Source organism: Coturnix japonica, chromosome 13 (genome assembly GCF_054131305.1).
Source record: "Coturnix japonica strain WE chromosome 13, WE-NBRP24, whole genome shotgun sequence".
Classification (NCBI taxonomy): domain Eukaryota; kingdom Metazoa; phylum Chordata; class Aves; order Galliformes; family Phasianidae; genus Coturnix; species Coturnix japonica.
In genome coordinates, this window is record NC_140675.1 from 1,461,316 (window position 1) to 1,485,003 (window position 23,688).

Genomic DNA, 23,688 nt, shown 5'->3' on the forward strand with positions numbered 1-23,688 from the left:
TGAAACCTCATTGCTTAGCATCCAAATGCTTAGCATCCTCAATGCTTGGAATCCACAATGCCTAGCTTAGAATCCTGAATGCTGAGAATCCTCAATGCTTAGAATCCTCAATGCTTAGAATCCTCAATGCTTAGAAACCTCAATGCACAGAGTCCTTAATGCTTAGAAACCTCAATACTTAGCATCCTCAGTTCTTAGCGTCGAATCCTCACTGCTTAGAAACCTGAATGCATAGAATCCTCAATGCTTAGATTACTCGATGCTTAGAATCCTCAATGCTTAGCTTAGAAACCTCAATGCTTAGAATCCTCAATGCTTAACATCCTCAATGCATAGAATCCTCAATGCTTAGAATCCTCATTGCTTAGAATCCTCAATACATAGAATCCTCAATGCACAGAGTCCTTAATGCTTAGAAACCTCAATACTTAGCATACTCAGTGCTTAGCTTAGAATCCTCACTGCTTAGAAACCTGAATGCTTAGAATCCTCAATGCTTAGAATCCTCAATGCTGAGAATCCTCAATGCTTAGCATCCTTAATGCTTCGCATCCTCAATGCTTAGCATCCTCAATGCTTAGCATCCTCAATGCTTAGCATCCACAATGCCTAGCTTAGAATCCTCAATGCGTAGAATCCCCAATGCTTAGAAACCTCAATGCTTAGCATCCTCAATCCTTAGTATGCTCTATGCTTAGCTTAGAATCCTCAATGCTTAGAATCCTCAATGCTTAGCATCCTCAATGCTTAGCATCCCCATTACATAGCTTAGAATCCTCAATGCTTAGCATCCTCATTGCTTAGCATCCTCATTGCTTAGCTTCGAATCCTCAAATCTCAGAATCCTCACTGCTTAGGAACCACAATGCTTAGCATCCTCAATGCATTGCTTAGAAACCTCAATGCGTAGAATCCTCATTGCTTAGAAATTTTATTGCTCTGTAACCTCAATGCTTAGCATCCCTAATGCTTACAAACCTCAGAGCATAGAGGCCTTAATGTTTAGAAACCTCAAAGATAAGAAAACTCAATGCTTGGTTTAGAATCCTCAATGCTTAGAAACCTGAATGCTTAGAATCCTCAATGCTAAGCTTAGAAACCTCAATGCTTAGCATCCTCAATGCTTAGCATCCTCAATCCTTAGCATCCTCAAAGCATGTCTTAGAATCCTCAAAGCTCAGGATCCTCAATGCTTAGAAACCTCAATGCACAGAGTCCTTAATGCTTAGAAACCTCAATACTTAGAATCCTCAGTGCTTAGCATCCTCAACTCGTAGAATCTCCAATGCTTAGAAACCTCAATGCTTAGCATCCTCAATCCTTAGTATGCTCTATGCTTAGGTTAGAATCCTCAATGCTTAGAATCCTCAATGCTTACAAACCTCGATGCTGAGAAATTTTATTGTTTGAAACTTCATTGCTTAGCATCCCAAATGCTTACAAACCTCAATGCATAGAGGCCTTAATGCTTAGAAACCTCAAAGATTAGAAAACTCAATGCTTGGCTTAGAATCCTCAATGCTTAGAATCCTAAATGCTTAGAATCTTCAATGCTTAGCATCCTCCATGCATTTCTTAAAATCCTCAATAGAATCCTCAATGCGTAGCAACCTCAATGCTTTGCTTAGAAACCTCAATGCTTAGAATCCTCAATGCTTAGAATCCTCAATGCTTACCTTAGAAACCTCAATGCTTAGAATCCTCACTGCTTAGAATCCTCAATGCTTAGAATCCTCAATGCTTAGAATCCTCAATGCCTAGATTAGAATCCTCAATGTTTAGAATCCTCAATGCTTAGAATCCTCAATGCTTAGAATCCTCAATGCTTAGCATCCTCAATGCTTAGCTTAGAAAACTCAATGCTTAGAATCCACAATGCTTAGAAACCTCAATGCACAGAACCCTTAATGCTTAGAAACCTCAATACTTAGCATCCTAAGTGCTTAGCTTAGAATCCTCACTGCTTAGAAACCTGAATGCTTAGAATCCTCAATGCTTAGAATCCTCAATTCTTAGCTTAGAAACCTCAATGCTTAGAATTCTCAATGCTTAACATCCTCAATGCTTAGAATCCTCAATGCATAGCTTAGAATCCTCAATGCTTAGAATCCTCAATGCTTAGAATCCTCAATGCTTAGAATCCTCCATGCATAGCTTAGAATCCTCAATGCTTAGAATCCTCAATGCTTAGAATCCTCCTTGCATTGCTTAGAATCCTCAATAGTTAGAATCCTCAATGCTTCGCATCCTCAATGCTTAGCATAGAAACCTCAATACTTAGAATCCTCAATGCTTAGCATCCTCAATGTTTAGAATCCTCAATGCTTAGCATCCTCAAATCTTAGCATCCTCAATGCTTAGTATGCTCTATGCTTAGAATCCTCAATGCTTAGCATCCTCAATGCTTACCATCCTCAATGCTTAGCATCCTCATTGCTTAGCGTCCTCAATCCTTAGCATCCTCAATGCTTAGAATCCTCAATGCTTAGAATCGTCAATGCTTAGAATCCTCAATGCTTAGAATCCTCCATGCATTGCTTAGAATCCTCAATAGTTAGAAGCCTCAATGCTTACCATCCTCAATGCTTAGCATAGAAACCTCAATACTTAGAATCCTCAATGCTTAGCATCCTCATTACATAGCTTAGAATCCTCAATGCTTAGAATCCTCAATACTTAGCATCCTCAATGCTTAGCATCCTCAATGCTTAGCATCCTCAAAGCATAGAATCCTCAATGCTTACCATCCTCAATGCTTAGCATCCTCAATGCTTAGCATCCTCAATGCTTAGAATCCTCAATGCTTAGCATCCTCAATGCTTAGCATCCTCAATGCTTATCATCCTCAATGCTTAGAAACCTCAATGCTTTGCTTAGAAACCTCAATGCTTAGAATCCTCAATGCTTAGAATCCTCAATGCCTGTCTTAGAATCCTCAATGCTTAGAATCCTCAATGCTTAGCATCCTCAATGCTTAGCATCCTCAATGATTAGCATCCTCAATACTTAGCATCCTCAATGCTTAGAATCCTCAATGCTTAGCATCCTCAATGCTTAGCATCCTCAATGCTTGGCATCCTCAATGCTTAGAATCCTCCATGCTTAGCTTAGAAACCTCAATGCTTAGAATCCTCAATGCTTAGAATCCTCAATGCTTAGAATCCTCAATGCCTAGCTTAGAATCCTCAATGCTTAGAATCCTCAATGCTTAGAATCCTCAATGCTTAGAATCCTCAGTGCTTAGAATCCTCAATGCTTAGAATCCTCAATGCTTAACATCCTCAATGCTTAGCATCCTCAATGCTTTGCATCCTCAATGCTTAGCATCCTCAATGCTTAGCATCCTCAATGCATAGCTTAGAAACCTCAATGCTTAGAATCCTCAATGCTTAGAATCCTCAATGCTTAGAATCCTCAATGCCTAGATTAGAATCCTCAATGCTTAGAATCCTCAATGCTTAGAATCCTCAATGCCTAGATTAGAATCCTCAATGCTTAGAATCCTCAATGCTTAGAATCCTCAATGCTTAGAATCCTCAATGCTTAACATCCTCAATGTTTAGAATCCTCAATGCATAGCTTAGAATCCTCAATGCTTAGAATCCTCAATGCTTAGCATCCTCAATCCTTAGTATGCTCTATGCTTAGCTTAGAATCCTCAATGCTTAGAATCCTCAATGCTTACAAACCTCAATGCTGAGAAATTTTATTGTTTGAAACCTCATTGCTTAGCATCCCAAATGCTTAGAAACCTCAATGCATAGAGGCCTTAATGCTTAGAAACCTCAAAGATTAGAAAATTCAATGCTTGGCTTAGAATCCTCATAGCTTAGAATCCTCAATGCTTAGAATCCTCCATGCTTAGAATCCTCAATGCTTAGCATCCTCAATGCTTAGCTTAGAAAACTCAATGCTTAGAATCCTCAATGCTTAGAATCCTCAATGCTTAGCATCCTCAATGCTTAGAATCCTCAATGCTTAGCATCCTCAAATCTTAGAATCCTCAATGCTTAGCATCCTCAATGCTTAGCATCCTCAATGCTTAGTATGCTCTATGCTTAGATTCCTCAATGCTTAGCATCCTCAATGCTTACCATCCTCAATGCTTAGCATCCTCAATGCTTAGCATCCTCAATGCTTAGAATCCTCAATGCTTAGAATCCTCAATGCTTAGCATCCTCCATGCATTGCTTAGAATCCTCAATATTTAGAATCCTCAATGCTTCGCATCCTCAATGCTTAGCATAGAAACCTCAATACTTAGAATCCTCAATGCTTAGCATCCTCATTACATAGATTAGAATCCTCAATGCTTAGAATCCTCAATGCTTAGCATCCTCAATGCTTAGCGTCCTGAATGTTTAGCATCCTCAAAGCTTAGAATCCTCAATGCTTAGCATCCTCAATGCTTAGCATCATCAATGCTTTGCTTAGAAACCTCAATGCTTAGAATCCACAATGCTTAGAATCCTCAATGCCTAGATTAGAATCCTCAATGCTTAGAATCCTCAATGCTTAGAATCCTCAATGCTTAGCATCCTCAATGCTTAGCATCCTCAATGCTTAGCATCCTCAATGCTTAGAATCCTCAATGCTTAGCTGAGAAACCACAATGCTTAGAATCCTCAATGCTTAGAATCCTCAATGCTTAGAATCCTCAATGCCTAGGTTAGAATCCTCAATGCTAAGAATCCTCAATGCTTAGAATCCTCAATGCTTAGAATCCTCAATGCTTAGCATCCTCAATGCTTAGCTTAGAAAACTCAATGCTTAGAATCCTCAATGCATAACATCCTCAATGTTTAGAATCCTCATTGCATAGCTTAGAATCCTCAATGCTTAGAATCCTCAATGCTTAGCATCCTCAATCCTTAGTATGCTCTATGCTTAGCTTAGAATCCTCAATGCTTAGAATCCTCAATGCTTACAAACCTCAATGCTGAGAAATTTTATTGTTTCAAACGTCATTGCTTAGCATCCCAAATGCTTACAAACCTCAATACATAGAGGCCTTAATGCTTAGAAACCTCAAAGATTAGAAAACTCAATGCTTGGCATAGAATCCTCTATGCTTAGAATTTTCAATGCTTAGAATCTTCCATGCATAGCTTAGAATCCTCAATGCTTAGAATCCTCAATGCTTAGCATCCTCCATGCATTGCTTAGAATCCTCAATAGTTAGAATCCTCAATGCCTCGCATCCTCAATGCTTAGCTTAGAAACCTCAATGTATAGAATCCTCAATGCTTAGCATCCTCAATGCTTAGCATCCTCATTGCTTAGCATCCTCAATGCTTAGCATCCTCAATGCTTAGCATCCTCAATGCTTAGCATCCTCAATGCTTAGAAACCTGAATGCTTTGCTTAGAAACCTCAATGCTTAGAATCCTCAATGCCTTGCTTAGAATCCTCAATACTTAGAATCCTCAATGCTTAGAATCCTCAATGCTTAGAATCCTCAATGCTTAGCATCCTCAATGCTTAGCATCCTCAATGCTTAGCATCCTCAATACTTAGAATCCTCCATGCTCAGATTAGAAACCTCAATGCTTAGAATCCTCAAGGCTTAGAATCCTCAATGCTTAGAATCCTCAATGCCTAGATTAGAATCCTAAATGCTTAGAATCCTCAATGCTTAGAATCCTCAATGCTTAGAATCCTCAATGCTTAGCATCCTCAATGCTTAGCTTAGAAAACTCAATGCTTAGAATCCTCAATGCTTAACATCCTCAATGTTTAGAATCCTCAATGCATAGCTTAGAATCCTCAATGCTTAGAATCCTCAATGCTTAGCATCCTAAATCCTTAGTATGCTCTATGCTTAGCTTAGAATCCTCAATGCTTAGAATCCTCAATGCTTACAAACCTCAATGCTGAGAAATTTTATTGTTTCAAACCTCATTGCTTAGCATCCCAAATGCTTACAAACCTCAATGCATAGAGGCCTTAATGCTTAGAAACCTCAAAGATTAGAAAACTCAATGCTTGGCTTAGAATCCTCAATGCTTAGAATCCTCAATGCTTAGAATCCTCCATGCATAGCTTAGAATCCTCAATGCTTAGAATCCTCAATGCATAGAATCCTCAATGCTTAGAATCCTCCTTGCATTGCATAGAATCCTCAATAGTTAGAATCCTCAATGCTTCGCATCCTCCATGCATAGCTTAGAATCCTCAATGCTTAGAATCCTCAATGCTTAGCATCCTCCATGCATTGCTTAGAATCCTCAATAGTTAGAATCCTCAATGCTTCGCATCTTCAATGCTTAGCTTAGAAACGTCAATGCTTAGAATCCTCAATGCTTAGCATCCTCAATGCTTAGCATCCTCATTGCTTAGCATCCTCATTGCTTAGCATCCTCATTGCTTAGCTTAGAATCCTCAAAGCTCAGAATCCTCACTGCTTAGGAACCTCAATGCTTAGCATCTTCCATGCATTGCTTAGAAACCTCAATGCGCAGAATCCTCATTGCTTAGAAATTTTATTGCTCTGAAACCTCAATGCTTAGCAACCCTAATGCTTACAAACCTCATTGCATAGAGGCCTTAATGTTTAGAAAAAACAAAGATTAGAAAACTCAATGCTTGGCTTAGAATCCTCAATGCTTAGCATCCTCAATGCTTAGAATCCTCAATGCTTAGCATCTTCAATGCCTAGAATCCTCAATGCTTAGAATCCTCAATGCTTAGCATCCTCAATGCTTAGCATCCTCAATGCTTAGAAACCTCAATGCTTACCATCCTCAATGCTTAGCATCCTCACTGCTTAGCATCCTCAATGCTTAGAATCATCAATGCTTAGAATCCTCAATGCTTAGAATCCTCAATGCTTAGAATCCTCCATGCATTGCTTAGAATCCTCAATAGTTAGAATCCTCAATGCTTCGCATCCTCAATGCTTAGCATAGAAACCTCAATACTTAGAATCCTCAATGCTTAGCATCCTCATTACATAGCTCAGAATCCTCAATGCTTAGAATCCTCAATGCTTAGAATCCTCAATGCTTAGCATCCTCTATGCTTAGCATCCTCAATGCTTAGAATCCTCCATGCTTAGCTTAGAAACCACAATGCTTAGAATCCTCAATGCTTAGAATCCTCAATGCTTAGAATCCTCAATGCCTAGATTAGAATCCTCAATGCTTAGAATCCTCAATGCTTAGAATCCTCAATGCTTAGAATCCTCAATGCTTAGAATACTCAATGCTCAGCATCCTCAATGCTTAGCTTAGAAAACTCAATGCTTAGAATCCTCAATGCTTAGCATCCTCAGTCCTTAGTATGCTCTATGCTTAGCTTTGAATCCTCAATGCTTAGAATCCTCAGTGCTTACAAACCTCAATGCTGAGAAATTTTATTGTTTGAAACCTCATTGCTTAGCATCCCAAATGCTTACAAACCTCAATACATAGAGGCCTTAATGCTTAGAAACCTCAAAGATTAGAAAACTCAATGCTTGGCTTAGAATCCTCAATGCTTAGTATCCTCAATGTTTAGAATCCTCAATGCTTAGCATCCTCAATGCTTAGCATCCTCAATGCCTAGAATCCTCAATGCTTAGAATCCTCAATGCTTAGCATCCTCAATGCTTAGCATCCTCAATGCTTAGAAACCTCAATGCTTACCATCCTCAATGCTTAGCATCCTCAATGCTTAGCATCCTCAATGCTTAGAATCCTCAATGCTTAGAATCCTCAATGCTTAGAATCCTCAATGCTTAGAATCCTCCATGCATTGCTTAGAATCCTCAATAGTTAGAATCCTCAATGCTTCGCATCCTCAATGCTTAGCATAGAAACCTCAATACTTAGAATCCTCAATGCTTAGCATCCTCATTACATAGCTTAGAATCCTCAATGCTTAGAATCCTCAATGCTTAGCATCCTCAATGCTTAGCATCCTCAATGCTTAGCATCCTCAATGCTTAGAATCCTCCATGCTTAGCTTAGAAACCACAATTCTTAGAATCCTCAATGCTTAGAATCCTCAATGCTTAGAATCCTCAATGCCTAGATTAGAATCCTCAATGCTTAGAATCCTCTATGCTTAGAATCCTCAATGCTTAGAATCCTCAATGCTTAGAATCCTCAATGCTTAGCATCCTCAATGCTTAGCTTAGAAAACTCAATGCTTAGAATCCTAAATGCTTAACATCCTCAATGTTTAGAATCCTCAATGCATAGCTTAGAATCCTCAATGCTTAGAATCCTCAATGCTTAGCATCTTAAATCCTTAGTATGCTCTATGCTTAGCTTAGAATCCTCAATGCTTAGAATCCTCAATGCTTACAGACCTCAATGCTGAGAAATTTTATTGTTTGAAACCTCATTGCTTAGCATACCAAATGCTTAAAACCTCAATGCATAGAGGCCTTAATGCTTAGAAACCTCAAAGATTAGAAAACTCAATGCTTGGCTTAGAATCCTCAATGCTTAGAATCCTCAATGCTTAGAATCCTCCATGCATAGCTTAGAATCCTCAATGCTTAGAATCCTCAATGCTTAGAATCCTCAATGCTTAGAATCCTCCATGCATTGCTTAGAATCCTCAATAGTTAGAATCCTCAATGCTTCGCAACCTCAATGCTTAGCATAGAAAACTCAATACTTAGAATCCTCAATGCTTAGCATCCTCAATGCTTAGAATCCTCAATGCTTAGCATCCTCAAATCTTAGAATCCTCAATGCTTAGCATCCTCAATGCTTAGCATCCTCAATGCTTAGTATGCTCTATGCTTAGAATCCTCAATGCTTACCATCCTCAATGCTTAGCATCCTCAATGCTTAGCATCCTCAATGCTTAGAATCCTCAATGCTTAGAATCCTCAATGCTTAGAATCCTCCATGCATAGCTTAGAATCCTCAATGCTTAGAATCCTCAATGCTTAGAATCCTCCATGCATAGCTTAGAATCCTCAATGCTTAGAATCCTCAATGCATAGAATCCTCAATGCTTAGAATCCTCCTTGCATTGCATAGAATCCTCAATAGTTAGAATCCTCAATGCTTCGCATCCTCCATGCATAGCTTAGAATCCTCAATGCTTAGAATCCTCAATGCTTAGCATCCTCCATGCATTGCTTAGAATCCTCAATAGTTAGAATCCTCAATGCTTCGCATCTTCAATGCTTAGCTTAGAAACGTCAATGCTTAGAATCCTCAATGCTTAGCATCCTCAATGCTTAGCATCCTCATTGCTTAGCATCCTCATTGCTTAGCATCCTCATTGCTTAGCTTAGAATCCTCAAAGCTCAGAATCCTCACTGCTTAGGAACCTCAATGCTTAGCATCTTCCATGCATTGCTTAGAAACCTCAATGCGCAGAATCCTCATTGCTTAGAAATTTTATTGCTCTGAAACCTCAATGCTTAGCAACCCTAATGCTTACAAACCTCATTGCATAGAGGCCTTAATGTTTAGAAAAAACAAAGATTAGAAAACTCAATGCTTGGCTTAGAATCCTCAATGCTTAGCATCCTCAATGCTTAGAATCCTCAATGCTTAGCATCTTCAATGCCTAGAATCCTCAATGCTTAGAATCCTCAATGCTTAGCATCCTCAATGCTTAGCATCCTCAATGCTTAGAAACCTCAATGCTTACCATCCTCAATGCTTAGCATCCTCAATGCTTAGAATCATCAATGCTTAGAATCCTCAATGCTTAGAATCCTCAATGCTTAGAATCCTCAATGCTTAGAATCCTCCATGCATTGCTTAGAATCCTCAATAGTTAGAATCCTCAATGCTTCGCATCCTCAATGCTTAGCATAGAAACCTCAATACTTAGAATCCTCAATGCTTAGCATCCTCATTACATAGCTTAGAATCCTCAATGCTTAGAATCCTCAATGCTTAGAATCCTCAATGCTTAGCATCCTCTATGCTTAGCATCCTCAATGCTTAGAATCCTCCATGCTTAGCTTAGAAACCACAATGCTTAGAATCCTCAATGCTTAGAATCCTCAATGCTTAGAATCCTCAATGCCTAGATTAGAATCCTCAATGCTTAGAATCCTCAATGCTTAGAATCCTCAATGCTTAGAATCCTCAATGCTTAGAATACTCAATGCTCAGCATCCTCAATGCTTAGCTTAGAAAACTCAATGCTTAGAATCCTCAATGCTTAGCATCCTCAGTCCTTAGTATGCTCTATGCTTAGCTTTGAATCCTCAATGCTTAGAATCCTCAGTGCTTACAAACCTCAATGCTGAGAAATTTTATTGTTTGAAACCTCATTGCTTAGCATCCCAAATGCTTACAAACCTCAATACATAGAGGCCTTAATGCTTAGAAACCTCAAAGATTAGAAAACTCAATGCTTGGCTTAGAATCCTCAATGCTTAGTATCCTCAATGTTTAGAATCCTCAATGCTTAGCATCCTCAATGCTTAGCATCCTCAATGCCTAGAATCCTCAATGCTTAGAATCCTCAATGCTTAGCATCCTCAATGCTTAGCATCCTCAATGCTTAGAAACCTCAATGCTTACCATCCTCAATGCTTAGCATCCTCAATGCTTAGCATCCTCAATGCTTAGAATCCTCAATGCTTAGAATCCTCAATGCTTAGAATCCTCAATGCTTAGAATCCTCCATGCATTGCTTAGAATCCTCAATAGTTAGAATCCTCAATGCTTCGCATCCTCAATACTTAGCATAGAAACCTCAATACTTAGAATCCTCAATGCTTAGCATCCTCATTACATAGCTTAGAATCCTCAATGCTTAGAATCCTCAATGCTTAGCATCCTCAATGCTTAGCATCCTCAATGCTTAGCATCCTCAATGCTTAGAATCCTCCATGCTTAGCTTAGAAACCACAATTCTTAGAATCCTCAATGCTTAGAATCCTCAATGCTTAGAATCCTCAATGCCTAGATTAGAATCCTCAATGCTTAGAATCCTCTATGCTTAGAATCCTCAATGCTTAGAATCCTCAATGCTTAGAATCCTCAATGCTTAGCATCCTCAATGCTTAGCTTAGAAAACTCAATGCTTAGAATCCTAAATGCTTAACATCCTCAATGTTTAGAATCCTCAATGCATAGCTTAGAATCCTCAATGCTTAGAATCCTCAATGCTTAGCATCTTAAATCCTTAGTATGCTCTATGCTTAGCTTAGAATCCTCAATGCTTAGAATCCTCAATGCTTACAGACCTCAATGCTGAGAAATTTTATTGTTTGAAACCTCATTGCTTAGCATACCAAATGCTTAAAACCTCAATGCATAGAGGCCTTAATGCTTAGAAACCTCAAAGATTAGAAAACTCAATGCTTGGCTTAGAATCCTCAATGCTTAGAATCCTCAATGCTTAGAATCCTCCATGCATAGCTTAGAATCCTCAATGCTTAGAATCCTCAATGCTTAGAATCCTCAATGCTTAGAATCCTCCATGCATTGCTTAGAATCCTCAATAGTTAGAATCCTCAATGCTTCGCAACCTCAATGCTTAGCATAGAAAACTCAATACTTAGAATCCTCAATGCTTAGCATCCTCAATGCTTAGAATCCTCAATGCTTAGCATCCTCAAATCTTAGAATCCTCAATGCTTAGCATCCTCAATGCTTAGCATCCTCAATGCTTAGTATGCTCTATGCTTAGAATCCTCAATGCTTACCATCCTCAATGCTTAGCATCCTCAATGCTTAGCATCCTCAATGCTTAGAATCCTCAATGCTTAGAATCCTCAATGCTTAGAATCCTCCATGCATAGCTTAGAATCCTCAATGCTTAGAATCCTCAATGCTTAGAATCCTCCATGCATAGCTTAGAATCCTCAATGCTTAGAATCCTCAATGCATAGAATCCTCAATGCTTAGAATCCTCCTTGCATTGCATAGAATCCTCAATAGTTAGAATCCTCAATGCTTCGCATCCTCCATGCATAGCTTAGAATCCTCAATGCTTAGAATCCTCAATGCTTAGCATCCTCCATGCATTGCTTAGAATCCTCAATAGTTAGAATCCTCAATGCTTCGCATCTTCAATGCTTAGCTTAGAAACGTCAATGCTTAGAATCCTCAATGCTTAGCATCCTCAATGCTTAGCATCCTCATTGCTTAGCATCCTCATTGCTTAGCATCCTCATTGCTTAGCTTAGAATCCTCAAAGCTCAGAATCCTCACTGCTTAGGAACCTCAATGCTTAGCATCTTCCATGCATTGCTTAGAAACCTCAATGCGCAGAATCCTCATTGCTTAGAAATTTTATTGCTCTGAAACCTCAATGCTTAGCAACCCTAATGCTTACAAACCTCATTGCATAGAGGCCTTAATGTTTAGAAAAAACAAAGATTAGAAAACTCAATGCTTGGCTTAGAATCCTCAATGCTTAGCATCCTCAATGCTTAGAATCCTCAATGCTTAGCATCTTCAATGCCTAGAATCCTCAATGCTTAGAATCCTCAATGCTTAGCATCCTCAATGCTTAGCATCCTCAATGCTTAGAAACCTCAATGCTTACCATCCTCAATGCTTAGCATCCTCAATGCTTAGAATCATCAATGCTTAGAATCCTCAATGCTTAGAATCCTCAATGCTTAGAATCCTCCATGCATTGCTTAGAATCCTCAATAGTTAGAATCCTCAATGCTTCGCATCCTCAATGCTTAGCATAGAAACCTCAATACTTAGAATCCTCAATGCTTAGCATCCTCATTACATAGCTTAGAATCCTCAATGCATAGAATCCTCAATGGTTAGCATCCTCAATGCTTAGCGTCCTGAATGCTTAGCATCCTCAATGCTTAGCATCCTCAATGCTTTGCTTAGAAACATCAATGCTTAGAATCCTCAATGCTTAGAATCCTCAATGCTTAGAATCCTCAATGCTTAGCATCCTCTATGCTTAGCATCCTCAATGCTTAGAATCCTCCATGCTTAGCTTAGAAACCACAATGCTTAGAATCCTCAATGCTTAGAATCCTCAATGCTTAGAATCCTCAATGCCTAGATTAGAATCCTCAATGCTTAGAATCCTCAATGCTTAGAATCCTCAATGCTTAGAATCCTCAATGCTTAGAATACTCAATGCTCAGCATCCTCAATGCTTAGCTTAGAAAACTCAATGCTTAGAATCCTCAATGCTTAGCATCCTCAGTCCTTAGTATGCTCTATGCTTAGCTTTGAATCCTCAATGCTTAGAATCCTCAGTGCTTACAAACCTCAATGCTGAGAAATTTTATTGTTTGAAACCTCATTGCTTAGCATCCCAAATGCTTACAAACCTCAATACATAGAGGCCTTAATGCTTAGAAACCTCAAAGATTAGAAAACTCAATGCTTGGCTTAGAATCCTCAATGCTTAGTATCCTCAATGTTTAGAATCCTCAATGCTTAGCATCCTCAATGCTTAGCATCCTCAATGCCTAGAATCCTCAATGCTTAGAATCCTCAATGCTTAGCATCCTCAATGCTTAGCATCCTCAATGCTTAGAAACCTCAATGCTTACCATCCTCAATGCTTAGCATCCTCAATGCTTAGCATCCTCAATGCTTAGAATCCTCAATGCTTAGAATCCTCAATGCTTAGAATCCTCCATGCATTGCTTAGAATCCTCAATAGTTAGAATCCTCAATGCTTCGCATCCTCAATGCTTAGCATAGAAACCTCAATACTTAGAATCCTCAATGCTTAGCATCCTCATTACATAGCTTAGAATCCTCAATGCTTAGAATCCTCAATGCTTAGCTTCCTCAATGCTTAGCAACCTCAATGCTTAGTGTCCTGAATGCTTAGCATCCTCAAAGCTTAGAATCCTCAATGATTAGCATCCTCAATGCTTAGCATCCTCAATGCTTTGCTTAGAAACCTCAATGCTTAGAATCCACAATGCTTAGAATCATCAATGCCTAGCTTAGAATCCTCAATGCTTAGAATCCTCAATGCTTAGAATCCTCAATGCTTAGCATCCTCAATGCTTAGCATCCTCAATGCTTAGCAACCTCAATGCTTAGAATCCTCCATGCTTAGCTTAGAAACCACAATGCTTAGAAACCTCAATGCTTACCATCCTCAATGCTTAGCATCCTCAATGCTTAGCATCCTCAATGCTTAGAATCCTCAATGCTTAGAATCCTCAATGCTTAGAATCCTCCATGCATTGCTTAGAATCCGCAATAGTTAGAATCCTCAATGCTTCGCATCCTCAATGCTTAGCATAGAAACCTCAATACCTAGAATCCTCAGTGCTTAGCATCCTCATTACATAGCTTAGAATCCTCAATGCTTAGAATCCTCAATGCTTAGCATCCTCAATGCTTAGCATCCTCAATGCTTAGCGTCCTGAATGCTTAGCATCCTCAAAGCTTAGAATCCTCAATGCTTAGCATCCTCAATGCTTAGCATCCTCAATGCTTTGCTTAGAAACCTCAATGCTTAGAATACACAATGCTTAGAATCCTCAATGCCTAGCTTAGAATCCTCAATGCTTAGAATCCTCAATGCTTAGAATCCTCAATGCTTAGCATCCTCAATGCTTAGCATCCTCAATGCTTAGCATCCTCAATGCTTAGAATCCTCCATGCTTAGCTTAGAAACCACAATTCTTAGAATCCTCAATGCTTAGAATCCTCAATGCTTAGAATCCTCAATGCCTAGATTAGAATCCTCAATGCTTAGAATCCTCAATGCTTAGAATCCTCAATGCTTAGAATCCTCAATGCTTAGCATCCTCAATGCTTAGCTTAGAAAACTCAATGCTTAGAATCCTAAATGCTTAACATCCTCAATGTTTAGAATCCTCAATGCATAGCTTAGAATCCTCAATGCTTAGAATCCTCAATGCTTAGCATCTTAAATCCTTAGTATGCTCTATGCTTAGCTTAGAATCCTCAATGCTTAGAATCCTCAATGCTTACAGACCTCAATGCTGAGAAATTTTATTGTTTGAAACCTCATTGCTTAGCATACCAAATGCTTAAATCCTCAATGCATAGAGGCCTTAATGCATAGAAACCTCAAAGATTAGAAAACTCAATGCTTGGCTTAGAATCCTCAATGCTTAGAATCCTCAATGCTTAGAATCCTCAATGCTTAGAATCCTCCATGCATTGCTTAGAATCCTCAATAGTTAGAATCCTCAATGCTTCGCAACCTCAATGCTTAGCATAGAAAACTCAATACTTAGAATCCTCAATGCTTAGCATCCTCAATGCTTAGAATCCTCAATGCTTAGCATCCTCAAATCTTAGAATCCTCAATGCTTAGCATCCTCAATGCTTAGCATCCTCAATGCTTAGTATGCTCTATGCTTAGAATCCTCAATGCTTACCATCCTCAATGCTTAGCATCCTCAATGCTTAGCATCCTCAATGCTTAGCATCCTCAATGCTTTGAATCCTCAATGCTTAGAATCCTCAATGCTTAGAATCCTCCATGCATAGCTTAGAATCCTCAATGCTTAGAATCCTCAATGCTTAGAATCCTCCATGCATAGCTTAGAATCCTCAATGCTTAGAATCCTCAATGCATAGAATCCTCAATGCTTAGAATCCTCCTTGCATTGCATAGAATCCTCAATAGTTAGAATCCTCAATGCTTCGCATCCTCCATGCATAGCTTAGAATCCTCAATGCTTAGAATCCTCAATGCTTAGCATCCTCCATGCATTGCTTAGAATCCTCAATAGTTAGAATCCTCAATGCTTCGCATCTTCAATGCTTAGCTTAGAAACGTCAGTGCTTAGAATCCTCAATGCTTAGCATCCTCAATGCTTAGCATCCTCATTGCTTAGCATCCTCATTGCTTAGCATCCTCATTGCTTAGCTTAGAAACCTCAAAGCTCAGAATCCTCACTGCTTAGGAACCTCAATGCTTAGCATCTTCCATGCATTGCTTAGAAACCTCAATGCGCAGAATCCTCATTGCTTAGAAATTTTATTGCTCTGAAACCTCAATGCTTAGCAACCCTAATGCTTACAAACCTCATTGCATAGAGGCCTTAATGTTTAGAAAAAACAAAGATTAGAAAACTCAATGCTTGGCTTAGAATCCTCAATGCTTAGCATCCTCAATGCTTAGAATCCTCAATGCTTAGCATCTTCAATGCCTAGAATCCTCAATGCTTAGAATCCTCAATGCTTAGCATCCTCAATGCTTAGCATCCTCAATGCTTAGAAACCTCAATGCTTACCATCCTCAATGCTTAGCATCCTCAATGCTTAGCATCCTCAATGCTTAGAATCATCAATGCTTAGAATCCTCAATGCTTAGAATCCTCAATGCTTAGAATCCACCATGCATTGCTTAGAATCCTCAATAGTTAGAATCCTCAATGCTTCGCATCCTCAATGCTTAGCATAGAAACCTCAATACTTAGAATCCTCAATGCTTAGCATCCTCATTACATAGCTTAGAATCCTCAATGCATAGAATCCTCAATGGTTAGCATCCTCAATGCTTAGCGTCCTGAATGCTTAGCATCCTCAATGCTTAGCATCCTCAATGCTTTGCTTAGAAACATCAATGCTTGGAATCCTCAATGCTTAGAATCCTCAATGCTTAGAATCCTCAATGCTTAGCATCCTCTATGCTTAGCATCCTCAATGCTTAGAATCCTCCATGCTTAGCTTAGAAACCACAATGCTTAGAATCCTCAATGCTTAGAATCCTCAATGCTTAGAATCCTCAATGCCTAGATTAGAATCCTCAATGCTTAGAATCCTCAATGCTTAGAATCCTCAATGCTTAGAATCCTCCATGCATAGCTTAGAATCCTCAATGCTTAGAATCCTCAATGCTTAGAATCCTCAATGCTTAGAATCCTCCATGCATTGCTTAGAATCCTCAATAGTTAGAATCCTCAATGCTTCGCAACCTCAATGCTTAGCATAGAAAACTCAATACTTAGAATCCTCAATGCTTAGCATCCTCAATGCTTAGAATCCTCAATGCTTAGCATCCGAAAATCTTAGAATCCTCAATGCTTAGCATCCTCAATGCTTAGCATCCTCAATGCTTAGTATGCTCTATGCTTAGAATCCTCAATGCTTACCATCCTCAATGCTTAGCATCCTCAATGCTTAGCATCCTCAATGCTTAGAATCCTCAATGCTTAGAATCCTCAATGCTTAGAATCCCCCATGCATAGCTTAGAATCCTCAATGCTTAGAATCCTCAATGCTTAGAATCCTCCATGCATAGCTTAGAATCCTCAATGCTTAGAATCCTCAATGCATAGAATCCTCAATGCTTAGAATCCTCCTTGCATTGCATAGAATCCTCAATAGTTAGAATCCTCAATGCTTCGCATCCTCCATGCATAGCTTAGAATCCTCAATGCTTAGAATCCTCAATGCTTAGCATCCTCCATGCATTGCTTAGAATCCTCAATAGTTAGAATCCTCAATGCTTCGCATCTTCAATGCTTAGCTTAGAAACGTCAATGCTTAGAATCCTCAATGCTTAGCATCCTCAATGCTTAGCATCCTCATTGCTTAGCATCCTCATTGCTTAGCATCCTCATTGCTTAGCTTAGAATCCTCAAAGCTCAGAATCCTCACTGCTTAGGAACCTCAATGCTTAGCATCTTCCATGCATTGCTTAGAAACCTCAATGCGCAGAATCCTCATTGCTTAGAAATTTTATTGCTCTGAAACCTCAATGCTTAGCAACCCTAATGCTTACAAACCTCATTGCATAGAGGCCTTAATGTTTAGAAAAAACAAAGATTAGAAAACTCAATGCTTGGCTTAGAATCCTCAATGCTTAGCATCCTCAATGCTTAGAATCCTCAATGCTTAGCATCTTCAATGCCTAGAATCCTCAATGCTTAGAATCCTCAATGCTTAGCATCCTCAATGCTTAGCATCCTCAATGCTTAGAAACCTCAATGCTTACCATCCTCAATGCTTAGCATCCTCAATGCTTAGAATCATCAATGCTTAGAATCCTCAATGCTTAGAATCCTCAATGCTTAGAATCCTCCATGCATTGCTTAGAATCCTCAATAGTTAGAATCCTCAATGCTTTGCATCCTCAATGCTTAGCATAGAAACCTCAATACTTAGAATCCTCAATGCTTAGCATCCTCATTACATAGCTTAGAATCCTCAATGCATAGAATCCTCAATGGTTAGCATCCTCAATGCTTAGCGTCCTGAATGCTTAGCATCCTCAATGCTTAGCATCCTCAATGCTTTGCTTAGAAACATCAATGCTTAGAATCCTCAATGCTTAGAATCCTCAATGCTTAGAATCCTCAATGCTTAGCATCCTCTATGCTTAGCATCCTCAATGCTTAGAATCCTCCATGCTTAGCTTAGAAACCACAATGCTTAGAATCCTCAATGCTTAGAATCCTCAATGCTTAGAATCCTCAATGCCTAGATTAGAATCCTCAATGCTTAGAATCCTCAATGCTTAGAATCCTCAAGGCTTAGAATCCTCAATGCTTAGCATCCTCAATGCTTAGCTTAGAAAACTCAATGCTTAGAATCCTCAATGCTTAGCATCCTCAATCCTTAGTATGCTCTATGCTTAGCTTAGAATCCTCAATGCTTAGAATCCTCAATGCTTACAAACCTCAATCCTTAGTATGCTCTATGCTTAGCTTAGAATCCTCAATGCTTAGAATCCTCAATGCTTACAAACCTCAATGCTGAGAAATTTTATTGTTTGAAACGTCATTGCTTAGCACCCCAAATGCTTACAAACCTCAATACATAGAGGCCTTAATGCTTAGAAACCTCAAAGATTAGAAAACTCAATGCTTGGCTTAGAATCCTCTATGCTTAGAATCCTCAATGCTTAGAATCTTCCATACATAGCTTAGAATCCTCAATGCTTAGAATCCTCAATGCTTAGCATCCTCCATGCATTGCTTAGAATCCTCAATAGTTAGAATCCTCAATGCCTCGCATCCTCAATGCTCAGCTTAGAAACCTCAATGCTTAGAATCCTCAATGCTTAGCATCCTCAATGCTTAGCATCCTCATTGCTTAGCATCCTCAATGCTTAGCATCCTCAATGCTTAGCATCCTCAATGCTTAGCATCCTCAATGCTTAGAAACCTGAATGCCATGCTTACAAACCTCAATGCTTAGAATCCTCAATGCCTAGCTTAGAATCCTCAATACTTAGAATCCTCAATGCTTAGAATCCTCAATGCTTAGCATCCTCAATGCTTAGCATCCTCAATGCTTAGCATCCTCAATACTTAGAATCCTCCATGCTCAGCTTAGAAACCTCAATGCGTAGAATCCTCAAGGCTTAGAATCCTCAATGCTTAGAATCCAAAATGCCTAGATTAGAATCCTAAATGCTTAGAATCCTCAATGCTTAGAATCCTCAATGCTTAGAATCCTCAATGCTTAGAATCCTCAATGCTTAGCATCCTCAATGCTTAGCATCCTCAATGCTTAGCTTAGAAAACTCAATGCTTAGAATCCTCAATGCTTAACATCCTCAATGTTTAGAATCCTCAATGCATAGCTTACAATCCTCAATTCTTAGAATCCTCAATGCTTAGCATCCTAAATCCTTAGTATGCTCTATGCTTAGCTTAGAATCCTCAATGCTTAGAATCCTCAATGCTTACAGACCTCAATGCTGAGAAATTTTATTGTTTGAAACCTCATTGCTTAGCATCCCAAATGCTTACAAACCTCAATGCACAGAGGCCTTAATGCTTAGAAACCTCAAAGATTAGAAAACTCAATGCTTGGCTTAGAAACCTCAATGCTTAGAATCCTCAATGCTTAGAATCCTCCATGCATAGCTTAGAATCCTCAATGCTTAGAATCCTCAATGCTTAGAATCCTCAATGCTTAGAATCCTCCTTGCATTGCTTAGAATCCTCAATAGTTAGAATCCTCAATGCTTCGCATCCTCACTGCTTAGCATAGAAACCTCAATACTTAGAATCCTCAATGCTTAGCATCCTCAATGCTTAGAATCCTCAATGCTTAGCATCCTCAAATCTTAGAATCCTCAATGCTTAGCATCCTCAATGCTTAGCATCCTCAATGCTTAGCATCCTCAATGCTTAGTATGCTCTATGCTTAGAATCCTCAATGCTTACCATCCTCAATGCTTAGCATCCTCAATGCTTAGCATCCTCAATGCTTAGAATCCTCAATGCTTAGAATCCTCCATGCATTGCTTAGAATCCTCAATAGTTAGAATCCTCAATGCTTACCATCCTCAATGCTTAGCATAGAAACCTCAATACTTAGAATCCTCAATGCTTAGCATCCTCATTACATAGCTTAGAATCCTCAATGCTTAGAATCCTCAATGCTTAGCATCCTCAATGCTTAGCATCCTCAATGCTTAGCATCCTCAATTCTTAGCATCCTCAAAGCTTAGAATACTCAATGCTTACCATCCTCAATGCTTAGCATCCTCAATGCTTAGCATCCTCAATGCTTAGAATCCTCAATGCTTAGCATCCTCAATGCTTAGCATCCTCAATGCTTAGAAACCTCAATGCTTAGCTTAGAAACCTCAATGCTTAGAATCCTCAATGCTTAGCATCCTCAATGCTTAGCATCCTCAATACTTAGAATCCTCAATGCTTAGCATCCTCAATGCTTAGAATCCTCAATGCTTAGCATCCTCAAATCTTAGAATCCTCAATGCTTAGCATCCTCAATGCTTAGCATCCTCAATGCTTAGCATCCTCAATGCTTAGTATGCTCTATGCTTAGAATCCTCAATGCTTACCATCCTCAATGCTTAGCATCCTCAATGCTTAGCATCCTCAATGCTTAGAATCCTCAATGCTTAGAATCCTCCATGCATTGCTTAGAATCCTCAATAGTTAGAATCCTCAATGCTTACCATCCTCAATGCTTAGCATAGAAACCTCAATACTTAGAATCCTCAATGCTTAGCATCCTCATTACATAGCTTAGAATCCTCAATGCTTAGAATCCTCAATGCTTAGCATCCTCAATGCTTAGCATCCTCAATGCTTAGCATCCTCAATTCTTAGCATCCTCAAAGCTTAGAATACTCAATGCTTACCATCCTCAATGCTTAGCATCCTCAATGCTTAGCATCCTCAATGCTTAGAATCCTCAATGCTTAGCATCCTCAATGCTTAGCATCCTCAATGCTTAGAAACCTCAATGCTTAGCTTAGAAACCTCAATGCTTAGAATCCTCAATGCTTAGCATCCTCAATGCTTAGCATCCTCAATGCTTAGCATCCTCAATGCTTAGAATCCTCCATGCTTAGCTTAGAAACCTCAATGCTTAGAATCCTCAATGCTTAGAATCCTCAATGCTTAGAATTCTTCAGTGCTTAGAATCCTCATTGCCTAGATTAGAATCCTCAATGCTTAGAATCCTCAATGCTTAGAATCCTCAATGCTTAGAATCCTCAATGCATAGCTTAGAATCCTCAATGCTTAGAATCCTCAATGCTTAGCATCCTCCATGCATTGCTTAGAATCCTCAATAGTTAGAATCCTCAATGCTTCGCATCCTCAACGCTTAGCTTAGAAACCTCAATGCTTAGAATCCTCAATGCTTAGCATCCTCAATGCTTAGCATCCTCATTGCTTAGCATCCTCATTGCTTAGCATCCTCATTGCTTAGCTTAGAATCCTCAAAGCTCAGAATCCTCACTGCTTAGGAACCTCAATGCTTAGCATCCTCCATGCATTGCTTAGAAACCTCAATGCGCAGAATCCTCATTGCTTAGAAATTTTATTGCTCTGAAACCTCAATGCTTAGCAACCCTAATGCTTACAAACCTCATTGCATAGAGGCCTTAATGTTTAGAAACAACAAAGATTAGAAAACTCAATGCTTGGCTTAGAATCCTCAATGCTTAGCATCCTCAATGCTTAGCTTCCTCAATGCTTAGCATCCTCAATGCTTAGCATCCTCATTGCTTAGAAACCTGAATGCTTTGCATAGAAACCTCAATGCTTAGAATCCTCAATGCCTAGCTTAGAATCCTCAATACTTAGAATCCTCAATGCTTAGAATCCTCAATGCTTAGCATCCTCAATGCTTAGCATCCTCAATCCTTAGCTTCCTCAATGCTTAGCATCCTCAATACTTAGAATCCTCCATGCTCAGCTTAGAAACCTCAATGCTTAGAATCCTCAAGGCTTACAATCCTCAATGCTTAGAATCCTCAATGCCTAGATTGGAATCCTAAATGCTTAGAATCCTCAATGCTTAGAATCCTCAATGCTTAAAATCCTCAATGCTTAGCATCCTCAATGCTTAGCTTAGAAAACTCAATGCTTAGAATCCTCAATGCTTAACATCCTCAATGTTTAGAATCCTCAATGCATAGCTTAGAATCCTCAATGCTTAGAATCCTCAATGCTTAGCATCCTCAATCCCTAGTATGCTCTATGCTTAGCTTAGAATCCTCAATGCTTAGAATCCTCAATGCTTACAAACCTCAATGCTGAGAAATTTTATTGTTTGAAACCTCATTGATTAGCATCCCAAATGCTTACAAACCTCAATGCATAGAGGCTTTAATGCTTAGAAACCTCAAAGATTAGAAAATTCAATGCTTGGCTTAGAATCCTCATAGCTTAGAATCCTCAATGCTTAGAATCCTCCATGCTTAGAATCCTCAATGCTTAGAATCCTCAATGCTTAGCATCCTCAATGCTTAGCTTAGAAAACTCAATGCTTAGAATCCTCAATGCTTAGAAACCTCAATGCACAGAATCCTTAATGCTTAGAAACCTCAATACTTAGCATCCTAAGTGCTTAGCTTAGAATCCTCACTGCTTAGAAACCTGAATGCTTAGAATCCTCAATGCTTAGAATCCTCAATGCTTAGCTTAGAAACCTCAATACTTAGAATTCTCAATGCTTAACATCCTCAATATTTAGAATACTCAATGCATAGCTTAGAATCCTCAATGCTTAGAATCCTCAATGCTTAGCATCCTCAATGCTTAGAATCCTCAATGCTTAGCATCCTCAATGCTTAGCATCCTCAATGCTTAGCATCTTCAATGCCTAGAATCCTCAATGCTTAGAATCCTCAATGCTTAGAATCCTCAATGCTTAGCATCCTCAATGCTTAGCATCCTCAATGCTTTGCATCCTCAATACTTAGCATCCTCAATGCTTAAAATCCTCCATGCTTAGCTTAGAAACCTCAATGCTTAGAATCCTCAATGCTTAGAATCCTCAATGCTTAGAATCCTCAATGCCTAGATTAGAATCCTCAATGCTTAGAATCCTCAATGCTTAGAATCCTCAATGCTTAGCATCCTCATTGCTTAGCTTAGAATCCTCAAAGCTCAGAATCCTCACTGCTTAGGAATGCTTAGCTTAGAAAACTCAATGCTTAGAATCCTCAATGCTTAACATCCTCAATGTTTAGAATCCTCAATGCATAGCTTAGAATCCTCAATGCTTAGAATCCTCAATGCTTAGCATCCTCAATCCCTAGTATGCTCTATGCTTAGCTTAGAATCCTCAATGCTTAGCATCCTCAATGCTTAGCTTAGAAAACTCAATGCTTAGAATCCTCAATGCTTAGAAACCTCAATGCACAGAATCCTTAATGCTTAGAAACCTCAATACTTAGCATCCTAAGTGCTTAGCTTAGAATCCTCACTGCTTAGAAACCTGAATGCTTAGAATCCTCAATGCTTAGAATCCTCAATGCTTAGCTTAGAAACCTCAATACTTAGAATTCTCAATGCTTAACATCCTCAATATTTAGAATACTCAATGCATAGCTTAGAATCCTCAATGC

At 39.1% G+C, this 23,688-nt stretch overlaps 1 protein-coding gene across 1 annotated transcript in view; it reads right to left on the bottom strand.

Moving 5' to 3' along the window:
* LOC146758554 (cytosolic carboxypeptidase 4-like) overlaps window positions 1-23,688 on the bottom strand; it is a 253,527-nt gene that overhangs the window by 172,837 nt on the left and 57,002 nt on the right. The gene's annotated exons all lie outside the window — the stretch shown is intronic.